This window comes from Helianthus annuus, chromosome 12 (genome assembly GCF_002127325.2).
Source record: "Helianthus annuus cultivar XRQ/B chromosome 12, HanXRQr2.0-SUNRISE, whole genome shotgun sequence".
In the NCBI taxonomy this organism is placed as follows: Eukaryota; Viridiplantae; Streptophyta; class Magnoliopsida; order Asterales; family Asteraceae; genus Helianthus; species Helianthus annuus.
Window position 1 is genome coordinate 128,757,173 of NC_035444.2, and position 13,544 is coordinate 128,770,716.

Here is a 13,544-nt window from a genome sequence, read left to right on the forward strand (position 1 = left end):
ACTTATCATCATATACTCGTAACATCATATTAGACTATACGGACGACACTATATACGTCTTATCATACTCTTGGTGTGAGTACTACCTTTTAAGCATAACGTACAACTATTTCATGCACAATTCTTCTAAACTCATACATAACCCATCAAAACCAACTACTAATCATCATGTATCATACCAAATGAACATTAAACATAACATCATCATATTCCTATACTTTCATCTAACAATAATTCATCATACCCACATAATACATCATTCTTTCAACAAGAATTAAACATAAATGGTGATTCAAGTCATCATCCTCACCATAACAAACGGGTTTCACATCTAAACTTCAAATTAACACAAACCTTACATAACCCATGTTCTATATGATGTTTCTAACCCTTATACATAATCAATTTCATATTATCTCACGGATTAGAGCATAACCCACTTCACCCATGATCACCAATCTTAGATTTAAAACATGCCTTATGATCTCCTCGTGTTGGTGATCATTAATCCATGCTCGGTTATGGATTTAAGCATCATTTAGCCTTTCAATTTGGATGATCTTTCATGTTTAGGGTTTGGAGCTCTTGAGAGCTCCTGAAGCTTCACGAACACACACGTATGTGTGTTTGTGTGTGTGTGTTGATCTTTTAATTAGTAAACAACTTTCATTTGTTCCACTTTAGCCCCTCAGGTTTTCCTTTAAAACATAACTGACACTACCTTTCATCACTTAATACTTTTGACCATACCCTTAACTAGGTTAAATAGCCTAGTTATTTATTTCATGACGTGTCATAAAGGAACATCCGACAAATATTAACATTCAGATTTTGGGGCGTTACAAGTCTACCACCCTTAATTGAGGTTTCGTCCCCGAAACCTTTCTTACCTTTATTTAACACTAATTATTCCTTCTCTACATCCACTCGACACAACCACGAGCTCATCACAATGACTATCATCCAATTTCAAGAACATTCCTATTAATGTTTCTTTCATGTTTATTTCATTATTCATATCATTGACTTCTCCCTAACAATTCCATACCTTCCTTATCATAATTTCGCATATCATTTTCATTTCCTTGACCTGACAACCACGGTTCAATATACATACTTCTTTGACTTGTAATCACACACACCTATGTACTTAACTCTAACGTGATCATCCTTCTACGTTTTCTACAATTACTTGTACCATGCATACCTTTACGTTACTTTCCAACCATCTTTTTCATTTCACCTTACAATTACTCTCACTTCGTGCATTATTTAATTTACATACGTAAGTATATCATGCAGTTCATCTTACAAGAATTTAATCATTACCCGAAATTTTCACTCAAAACTTTTAGGATTTACCATTTTCTTCTTAGGTTGACTGTTAAAAGTCAAACATCACATACCTTACCATACCTATCCTATCCTTCACTTCATAGGTTGATTTCCAATCTTCTGATTCGTACACATTCAGCATAAGTTGAACATTTCACTGACCTCGGTTTCATTTCATAACTCAACGATCCGTAAGCCAGATCGATCCGTCTCTTCTCGAGTACTAATCGTACCCGGCCATGGTTCATTCATCCTTATAATGAGCTTCCGCTCGTGCACATTTCATTCAAACATTTATTTTACTAGGTGATTACGCACCCATAATTCTTCTACAACTTCCTACATACATGCTATAACACATTCCATACTTCATTCCTTACGTACAATTCTTTTACTCTAGTTACTTATTTCGTCACCCTTGCGGTTTGGCCTTTCAAGTCCAACTGACATTTCTTACTTAACAGAGATGCATCGAGGTACACATTCGTACTTCTTTCCATTCATGCTTACTTGCAAACACATTCATTACATTATTCCGGTACTCATGACCAAACTTACCCTTCCTATTCATACTTAACTTATTGCCCGGGTCGTAGCCCGCCCTACATTATGACTCCCATGAGTCGATTACTAACACATCTAACACCTCGCGGGTTCAATCATTCCATTCATGCCTTTCATACCTTGAATCCATCTCACGGATTCAAACATATCATTCATGCCTTTCATCCTTGAATCCGTCTCGCGGATTCAAACATTTCATTCATACCTTTCCTTCCTTGAATCCGTCTCGCGGATTCAATCATTTCATTCATACATTTCATCCCTTGAATCCGTCTCGCGGATTCAAACATTTCATTCATACCTTGTTGATTCGCGCTTTCTTACGGATTCAACATTCTTCATTCTTAACATGCATGTTTTTCATCCTTACATAGTACTCTCATTTCCCGAGAGTCTTACTTCCCATTTCACCCACACGCCCGCCTGCTACCCAACTCTACCGGACATACCTGTAACAATTATCATGATCTCACGAACGTCGTACGTTTCTCGTGTACTGGCCAGGTACACAATACACATAGTAGTTTCGTGCCTTCATGTAATTGCCACCTTATGTCCGTAGACTTAGGTTTCAGCGCGTGTATCACTTTCAGTACTTCATTACATACAATCCTTATCTTTTATTCAAAACTTTCCTTCCCTTAATGAGTTTACCATTACATATATCCACATATTAAATTTACGTACCTAAGCTCATTTGCCTACTTATCTTATTACCTCTTTGCCTGCCTTAGTATTCATCCTCGACCGCATTCACGGATCATCCTCTTCCAACACTTATGCTTACCTTGCACATACAAAACCATCAGTTTCTTCATACGTATACATAAGTACATACTTACATTCGCTTCTACCTTTGGATCTTGATCGAGTCTTAGATTGTACGGGTTCCTTATCATACGAGCACATAAGTTTGAGTTCAAGTACTTACTTTCTTGTACTTGAGTCTCTCAAACCAGGGCTCTGATACCAACTTGTAAGACCCTAATTTGTATTAGACAAAAAGTCACAGCGGAAATTCATGCCATAAAATTTTCTTCCTTTACAAACATTTTGACTTACTTGAAGGTCCATTTTAAATATAAAAACATATCTTATCATCACTAAATTACATATGTAAACATTCCCGTACAATCTATCTTGTGACTGGGTCTTCGATCGCTACTCCTTGTGAGGTTAATCCGTGATTCGTACAACCTGCGCTCACCACATTCATTCATACATTAGCACACATTATATAAACAAGATTCATTCACGTACACTTCACTATTCGTCATTTTTCAAACTTTAAGCATTTCATCTGCGTATCCATTTCCTGGTGAGGCTTCAGTAATGTACCTGCATTACTTTTCATTCTCAAGGTACACCATTAAAAACGTTAACACTCAATGTGAATAAATCATGCTTACATATGTACTTACATACAAACATACATTCACGTCTACATACATACAAATTTAACAAGATAATAATGTTAGAATCCTTCAATTTTCACATAATTAAGTATACGCTTAAAACGGATTCGAAATATGAAATTATACATAACTTGACAATTTTGGCTGGGCTCCACCGTAAATTACGGTGGTCACCGTAATTTACGGTGGGCGCTGGACGTTTATGGTTCTACCGTAAATCAGTAAAGAACCACCGTAAAGATTTACCCTCCACCGTATATTACGGTGGTACCGTAATTTACGGTAGCTTCTGCATATCTTTCCTACCTTGCCGTTTTGACCCGTTGATACCAATTTCTGCACTTTTAAGTCATCAAAGCGCAGTACGGGGCATTTACACAATTACATACATACATACATACATACATACATACCTTTCCTACATCTTTACATACATGCATATACTCATACATATCTTATACATACGTACATACACATCTACATACGTACATACCTTTCCTACATCTTTACATACATGCATACACTCGTACATACCTTTATACATACATACTTACACATCTACATACGTACATACCTTTCCTACATCTTTACGTACATGCATACACTCGTACATACCTTTATACATACATACATACACATCTACATACGTACATACCTTTCCTACATCTTTACGTACATGCATACACTCGTACATACCTTTATACATACATACATACATACATACATACATACACATCTACAAACGTACATACCTTTCCTACATCTTTACATACATGCATACACTCGTACATACCTTTATACATACATACATACACATCTACATACGTACATACCTTAACGAACACGTACTAGATCACGCGTACCTCTTACATAATCATACATTATTTACATGGGTCTTAGACTCAGCTTTATAGTGATCTAGGCTTGTTTGGAACACCCCGACGTTCACTTTAACATGGAACCAGCGTTTGACAGTGAAGTATGGGCGTTTAGGTTTCTGCCCGGCGTTCCATACTCCCAAACCCGGCGTTACATACTCCGGGTGCAGATACAACACGCCCACTAAAACTCGCATAACTTTTAACCCGATTGTCCGTTTAACCTCACGTTTCTTCCTACATGCTTGTAAATTCACATTCTATCATATGAACTTAAAATCCCACATATGGATTAAGGAAATTCTTAACTTACCTGCATTCGGCTTATTATTATCTTCTAATTATTTGACCCGTTCGTGCATTAATCAACATAATCTGTTTGTTTTACCATAACCTCTTATAAACATAATAATATCAGTGACGTCTCTCATAAATTACCAAATTCTTGGATGTCTTACATCCTCTTAACACATTATCGTTCATATACTTATTTTGACCCGTTAAGGGTATTCGCGTATTAATTGGTCTATGACTAACCAAACCATCATCCCCACATCCATACTTGTCCAAAACATTACACTAATCGAATAACTTGTTTCTAAACTATTCTTAAGATCGTTTACCCCAAATTACCCATCGAGGGCATTTTGGTCAACTTTAATCCATCGTTTACGACGAAAGACTTTAACACATATTTGACCTCAAACATCATGTTTAATTAATCACAACACTTAGTTACTTACTTGAATTAAGAAGTGATTACGAAAATCACTTACCTTATGCATCCGCGTTCCTATTCGCTTCCTTGCCTTCTCTTGACCCGTTAGTCATTCATGCTTGAGTCCGCCTTGATATGATTCCTATACTTTCATATCACCCACTGTGACACCTGTGTCACTCCAACCATCAAACAAATGCCAAACCAAGGAAATATTTTATTTCATACTTGGGATTTGTATAAATATGTGTATGCTTTGCACATATCAATTCTTGTTCAATTTCATACTCTACAACGCTTTCTGGAGAATTATACGCAAACTGGTGCATAAACGTACTCAGTTTAATGCGGCAAATACTCCGGGAGACCATCATACACTTAACATACCTTAAATAACCTTTACATAACTTAGAAATAAGTTTTGAAGGCTTTGGTATGGCAAAAACAAGTTAATTCGCTTACAGAGACTAAACTTGACAAACTGCGAAAGTATGCCAATTTGAACTGTAACGAACATTCCGGAACATGTCCATAAGTTAAACATACCATATATCCTTTACATAGCTTAGAAATAGGCTTTGAGGGGTTTGGTATGCTAAAACAAACTTTTGGATCATTCAGGGACTAAAAGTGTCAAAAAGTGCATAAGTTTGCACTTTCGCGCATAACTCACGTTCTGAATACATCCGGACATCCAAAAATTTATGTAAGCATCCTAATATTATTCCTTAGTGTTTGGCATGAGAAAAATCCATTCGTCGCGTCATTTGGATCGTCTTTCACGCTTATGCGCATTCCGTCGTAATTAAGCGAACATCGCGATCGTACGGCCAAACGAACCGACATCCGACATATTTTTGGGCATGTTTCATGTCCACAATGTTTAGGCATCATTTTAGGGCCTTAAAGATGACTTTACAGGTCTTAGAAGGGCTGGAAATAGCTTAAACACGCAACAGGGACCAAAAGTGTAAATTCTGCAAGTGGTGCAGATCAGAGGGGCCAGGCGGCCCGCGTAAAGATTGCCCAAAACATGAGGCGGGCCGCGTGAACATGTCTGACAGAAGATTTTGCATTTAATGCAGAATCTGGCCTTTCGTTCGATCAAGGGGCGATGCCTTTTCACCCAACGAAGAGCCAAGGGTCAAGTTCACTGAACTTATCCACTTGGACACATGTACGCACGAGATCAAGGCACGATATTCGATAAAACGATCCTAACGGTTCCACTTTTCCTATAAATACCCCCCCCCCTTTAGTGTAAAATTCACAAAATCAGATCTTAGAGCTCTAAGTTGAAACCATTGTTTCATACCTGAGCTATTTGGTCTTGATTAGCACTCGGGGACCCTCCGTAAGTCTTCTTTCGCTCTTTTATTCGCTTTTCGAGTCCGAAAGTCAACGTTTTGTTGACTTTCTGCATTGACCAGCTTTTGGTCAATGTGAAGTTCATGGAACTTCATAACGTGAGCGTGATCACGATGGTTATGGTCCATAGTGACCATACCTACTGATTACCACGTTATCTAGGCTCAGTGACGAGTCGTAGTTTCGGCCAAAATGCGCATTCTTGCGTATTTTGTAACCAAACTACTCGTGGGCATCAAAGCCGTTTGTTTTGATGCCAAACCTGTTTCTAAACTTAGTTAAGCATGTTCTAACATGCTTAGCTCGTCACTTTTAGTTTAGTGCTTATATAGGGTCGTAAGGTAAGCGATTTAAACCATCGCTTATACTTTCGAACCCGACCCATTTGGTCGGTCATTAGGACCCGACCAAATACATTAGGTGACCATAGCTATAACCTTCCGAGGTTATACCGTGTGGTCGCAACGTTAGGCGTTCCGAACGCGTTCTACGCGAACGACGCGTTAGGGTAGCATAAGCTACCTAAACGGGTCGTGATGGACCGTAAGCACTTAGATTAGGTTTCATTTTAGTATGTAGGCTTTGCTAAGCCATATTACACGAGTCTCCATACTCGTTTGGTTTACGAACCCGCATACTGTCCGATCCTTCCGATTTGGTCCGGTATATTAACATAAGCTACCTATTAGGTGTCGTTGATATTCCGTGATCTTTAGCATTATCCGGTTATTATACAAGGAATCCAAAGCAATCTCAGGTGAGTACATAGTTCCCCTCTTTTACTGTTTTCCGAACTGTTTTGGGGTGAAGCATGTGTACCTATCTGTTATTTTCATGATTTCAAAGTATAATTGATTATACATGTTAGTATTTATCTTTTGACAAACAAAATGACTGTCTATGGTTTAAACACTGATTTCTCAAAGATACAAAAGTAATTGTTGGAATAGTACTTATTTTGTTCACCAGACCGATTGGTAGTATGATATAGCGCTATAGGACTAGACACCCCATTCCTGTTGTCATGGAATGTCTGAAACCAATTCGTTTCTCCATCCAAATAGGGATTTCCTTTGTGGTATCCCTATAGTCTCAAAGGTGTAGTTTGATGCACCAGGTCTGAATGAATTCTTAAATCGCACCTTTAAAGTATATTTTGATATACTCCCAAAAAGTATAGTTTGATATACTCTCATGTGTGGTATTGTACAGAACCAACATATATTTTGTAATCATCCAAAGCATATTTTGATATGTTATTTACAAATCAAGACATAGTTTAATATGTTATTTATCACATCCAAAGCATATTCTGATATGTTACTTACAAAACTAAAGCATAGTTTAATGTGTTATTTATAAATCCAAGGTATACCTGTAATATACTACTGAAAACTATTATTTTGAACAACTAAAGTATATTTAATATACTATCTATCAAACGATTTGGTTTTGGTTAGTGTTTAGATAACAGAACGAGTGTAATGTGATGAAAACATGGTAGATACGCCGCTGGTACTTCTTATATATAAGTGTTTTCATTGCATTACATACCGTGGCGTTATTTAGTACACTTGGGTTAACAATATTGGAACTGAAATATATTTTAATATATTACTTATTCAACTTTCTTAAAACCAAGGTATATTTTATATATACCATAAACGTTTTATTAAAACATTGTTTTTCAAGCAAACTTAACTTATACAAACTCATTTTACATGGTTATTCAGTTAACCATACATTATTCTCTTATTTATACATATCATCTGATCCTATCGTTTTTCAAATGATTTACAAGACAAAGCAAAAATACGAGGTTCATGACTAAACATTTTCTCAAACTCAAGTCATGAACTCCGTTTTCACAAAACCTATGTATCTCACAGGCATTTTTATGCTGACGTACCTATTTTTACACATGTTTCAGGTGCTGTCTTGAGATGATTGTTGATGCATGCTACATTTAGGATGGACTCGTGCCTTAGCAACTTTAAAACTTGGAAGATCATAGTTGTACTTATGTGATTGTAATAGAACAACGAGTTCATTTAATCAATAAAACAATATTTAAATTTCCATGTGTTATGAAACAATGATTCTGTTACAACACTCCCCGACGTTTCCGCCACGTTTTGTATGTTCTACGTGGTCGGGGTGTGACACCCACATCGCATTCTCCTTAGCTTACATCATTGTACATGCTCACGACCATATCAATCACATGTTTCACATTTGACTTTCATTAGTCGGTTCTAGCTAACATAAAACATACAACCAAATTCATATCCCGTTAACGCATGTAATTCATCATGTCATTCCATTTAACACATATCGACATAACAGGTACCATACCACTTCCTATAATCCTACCTTTATGACAACTAGTCACATCGTACTTCATATGCATAGTTGACTTTCTGAAAGTCAACAGTTCATTAATTTAACTTTCCTACTTATCATCATATACTCGTAACATCATAATAGACTATACGGACGACACTATATACGTCTTATCATACTCTTGGTGTGAGTACTACCTTTTAAGCATAACGTACAACTATTTCATGCACAATTCTTCTAAACTCATACATAACCCATCAAAACCAACTACTAATCATCATGTATCATACCAAATGAACATTAAACATAACATCATCATATTCCTATACTTTCATCTAACAATAATTCATCATACCCACATAATACATCATTCTTTCAACAAGAATTAAACATAAATGGTGATTCAAGTCATCATCCTCACCATAACAAACGGGTTTCACATCTAAACTTCAAATTAACACAAACCTTACATAACCCATGTTCTATATGATGTTTCTAACACTTATACATAATCAATTTCATATTATCTCATGGATTAGAGCATAACCCACTTCACCCATGATCACCAATCTTAGATTTAAAACATACCTTATGATCTCCTCGTGTTGGTGATCATTAATCCATGCTCGGTTATGGATTTAAGCATCATTTAGCCTTTCAATTTGGATGATCTTTCATGTTTAGGGTTTGGAGCTCTTGAGAGCTCCTGAAGCTTCACGAACACACACGTATGTGTGTTTGTGTGTGTGTGTTGATCTTTTAATTAGTAAACAACTTTCATTTGTTCCACTTTAGCCCCTCGGGTTTTCCTTTAAAACATAACTGACACTACCTTTCATCACTTAATACTTTTGACCATACCCTTAACTAGGTTAAATAGCCTAGTTATTTATTTCATGACGTGTCATAAAGGAACATCCGACAAATATTAACATTCAGATTTTGGGGCGTTACAAAACTGCACATGGAAGGAATGTGATTGAAGATTCTTCAAAGAGAGCTTGTATGGTGAATCAAGATGAAAAAAAGCCATCAACAGGATTCAGTTGGGACAAATATATTCCTTCTGATGCTAAAGCATGTGTGATTGATCAAGATGATGAAAAATTACCTGAAAGGTTTAGCTGGGAGAATTTCAATTGGGATGATTATGATCCTAACAAAGCTCCAGTTCACACAGCCTTTGTTGCTCGAATTGAGGAAGATAGTGATGATGACACTGAATATTATGCAAAAAGGATGAGAGATCATCTGAAAATGCTGGCTGAAAGTGACAGTGAAGATGAAAAAGCTAAACAGAAAAAGAAAAAGATCAAAACACCGGTCAGCAGTGATGATGAAGATGTTCCGGTGGTCAGAAGAAAAGTAAAGGAAGTTCCAGCTTTCAAGATTGATGAAGAAGCTGTTGCAAAGAAGAATCCAGTGATTTGTGAAAATTGTGAAGCAATGAAGAAACACAACAGTTCATTTATTCACAACATGAACAAATTGAAGGAGTCTTATGATGTGTTGAACAAAGCAATGAATATGTACAATGACACAAGTGAAGAACAGGCAACAGCAATGAAGACACTTCAAGGAGCGTATATGATTAAATAAAAAGTTGTGAACAACTACATCGAGAAGTGTGCTGTTTTAGAACAGAAATTGGAACTTCAAAGAATTGAAACTGAAAGAGTAAATCGTTTGTTGAAAAGTTACTCATGCACTTCTTATGTCATTGACAGGATTTATCCAACTGTTGAAGGCATGAAGGCATTTGAGGATGATGAAGTAATTGAAGAACAGAAGGTTTCTGAAGAAAAGACTCTTGAGAAGAAGACTGAAAAGAAGAATGACACAAAGAAAAAGGCTGACAAGAAGAATTCTGGTAAGAAACAAGGTGTCAGTTACAACAAGTGTCCACCCCCGCTGGAAAATGGATATTTGCCCAGAAATCCAAATTCTAAAAGAGTCCAAAAGGCGACAAATTTACAGTGGGAGTCTGAGTCTATTGTCAATTTGCAAGAAAGTATTGATGTCACGTTTACATCGTCTGACACTGATCAACAATCTTAATTGATGAAGAAAGTAGTGGATCGTGTGTTAGATAACGATGAAACTGAGGAGTCAAAGTCGGAGTCTATGTCAGAGTCAAAGTCTGAGTCCAACACTCCGGGTCAAAATGAAAAACAGGGCAAAAGAGTTTATGATAAAGAATTTCTGTTATCAAAATCTAATTTGGATGATGAAACATTTAAAGTGGCATATACTTTGAATGATTCTGACAAATTATATTCTGATGAGGAATTTCCAATAAGAGGTGTAAAAACTAAGATGATAAAAAAGGTTTTCAAACTAACAGAAATCAATATTTCTGAAATAAAATATTTAAATCTTACTGATAAACCTAAAAAATACACCTCAAGAGTTCAACAAAGAGAAAACAAGAAAAAAGGTTACAGTTCTGGTTCTGGTTATCGAAAGAAACCAAACCATAACGGTAATTTCAATAAGAAAGGTCTTGGATTTACTCCAACAGAAAAACAGAAAAATGAAAAATATGTTCGAGATTTTAAATCAAAAATGACATTTGTTTCAGGTACATCTTCTGAAAAAGAGAAAGAAAAGATATTCAGAAAGCAGTCAAACAGAGAGTTCCTTGCAAAGAAGCAAGAAGAAATGCAGACTGTTGATCAGAAAAAGAAAACTCGAACCTGTTTCGAGTATGGAAAAAGTGGTCATATTGCTGTGAACTGTTCACAGACAATTCAATCCAAACAGGGAGTTTCTAAACTAAAAGAGAAAGTGATTGAGTTTGAACCACCAATTGATAGAACTAAACTATTCAAAAATTCAAAATTTAAAATTGGTGAATGTTCAAACAGGTTTTACAAGAAAAGAGCTAAATCTGACAACCAGAAATGGGTTGTTAAGAAGTCTGGTAATAGTTCTAGCGATGATTCTGATAGGTCAAAATCATAGGAGCTATCTTCTGGCGATGAATCTGATTCCACAAAGTCAGAGAAGCCACAGGTTGAGGAAAATGGTGAAGAATCAGTTCCGACTGTGGATGATGAGAATTTTCCACCACTTCGGGCTGAAAATTTCAAGAAGAAAATTGGTAAAGTTGAAATTTCAAACCAAATTTATTCTGATAAAAAGGTTTTTGATGTTGAAAAGGCCTTTAACCCCAAAGTAAAACATATCTTCGGTAAAATGATTGACAGAAAAGTCAAAGGGGTTAAAGAGTTCTATGAGAAGAAGATGGGAGGTAAGAAACCGAGTGTTGGTAGCTCGGTAACACCCAAGGCTGGTCAGGCTTGGGTGGATATATTCTTTGAATAGAAAAACCTGACTTGCCGGAGCTCCCAAGTTGGTAAGCGAGGAGCAGGAATCGGCATCTTTCTTGAGAAATTCACAAAAAGTGATTTCGTCTTACAAGTGATACAGAGGTTTGATTGTGCATACTTGAAAGTGGTAAATCGGGGACATTAACTTGTACTTGATTTTCTACAAGTGGTTAAAAATGAACAATGTGATGAGTTTACCCCGAACCTAATCAACTAAACTTATTTTCCGGAAAAACCATTTTGATTAAAACAAACTTAAGTGTTTTGAAATCTTAATGGGAAAATAGTTTGCTGTAAGGGGGAGTTCTGATTGTTAATGCCAAGTGGATGGCGAATAGAAGCTTGAAACAACAGTTGTTAATTTTTTGTACAGTTTGTTTTCAAATTTCTTTAAATGTGTTTGCATTTTAGTGGGAGTAAAAATTTTAGAAAATCCAAAAACATTAGAAAAATTGAAAAAGCCAAAAACATGATAAAATTCAAAAATGAGTTTTGTTGTAAAAAGAGGAAATGATAGTACATCAGTGGACTATCACAGCACGCTAAAGAAATGTAAAGTCAAAAATGTGATAAACAATTTCACTGCGGATGTGCCAGTAGGTTTTTGTGCATTTAGTAGATTGTGGCGAGATATAAACCTAAATTTCAAACTTGCTTGTTTTGTGGGTAACATTTCTTGGATATATGGGTAACCCCCGAAATCTTGTTTGAAAGGTCCCTCTTTCTGAGATACTAGGTCTTTATACTCAGTGATATCTGGGGTATTATCCCGGAACTTCTAATTTTGCGGAAGCAATGGCCTAGTCCCTGTATTTGCAAATTGCTTGAAATATAGCGCCGCCCTCAGCATAAAAAATGATGAAACATTGAAAAATGCTAATCATGTGCTGTTGAAGAAAGGATCCTCTAAAGGGGACACACCTAAAGTCGAGCCGTCATCTCTCTGCTGAACGGAAGTTCTGACCTGAGCAGATATCAGATATCATCTGTGGTATACTCACCTGTAAGACTAAATATTGGGATCTAGATACGGGAGTATATTCAAGTAGTGGGACACGCGAATAAGTTTAAGTGCTTAAGACATTAATCGCGTATCTCGAAACAGTTGAACTTTGTGTGAGAATTTAAGTGGATTAGTATACTGACAATCTAGGTGAATTGTTTAGAACTTAAAGTGAAATGAAGCTTAACGGTGTTAGTGATTTGTCTCATAAACTGATATGATCCTTTTACACAAACTCACAAAAATATTGTCTGTAAATATTTCTTTTCTGCATTCCTTTACTTTCAAAAATCCAAAAAGATTTTAGTGTGTTTTAGCATAAATTTTGAAAAATACAAAAAGATTTTCGACAACTGGTGTTGGAGAGCTGATTTTCAAAATTCCAAGTGCTAGACATGATGAGCATGTGGTGAGGGGGAGTCTGTGTTTAAATGAGAAAAGTTTTTGAAATAAAAACAATATACCTGCAAGTGGTTCATCAGAGATTCTAAATGTTAAATCATTCTAAGATTTGCTCTACAAGTGGAAAGCAGAGTGGAAATTTATTAAAATTGAAAACTTATGTTTGTGGTAGAGAATGTGCAGGTT

General features: G+C 36.2%; 1 long non-coding RNA gene across 2 annotated transcripts; it reads right to left on the bottom strand.

The window, feature by feature from the left end:
- Window positions 1-698: 698 nt before the first annotated feature.
- Window positions 699-9,569, bottom strand: LOC118484984. 2 transcript variants are annotated; one of them, XR_004875428.1, is made up of 3 exons: window positions 9,210-9,569; window positions 4,148-5,052; window positions 699-4,107 (listed from the first exon to the last, which is right to left on the bottom strand). It is a non-coding gene; the product is annotated as an uncharacterized LOC118484984 (long non-coding RNA). The 2 variants fall into 2 exon arrangements; XR_004875427.1 differs by having other exon boundaries at window positions 4,148-5,057.
- Window positions 9,570-13,544: the final 3,975 nt, after the last annotated feature.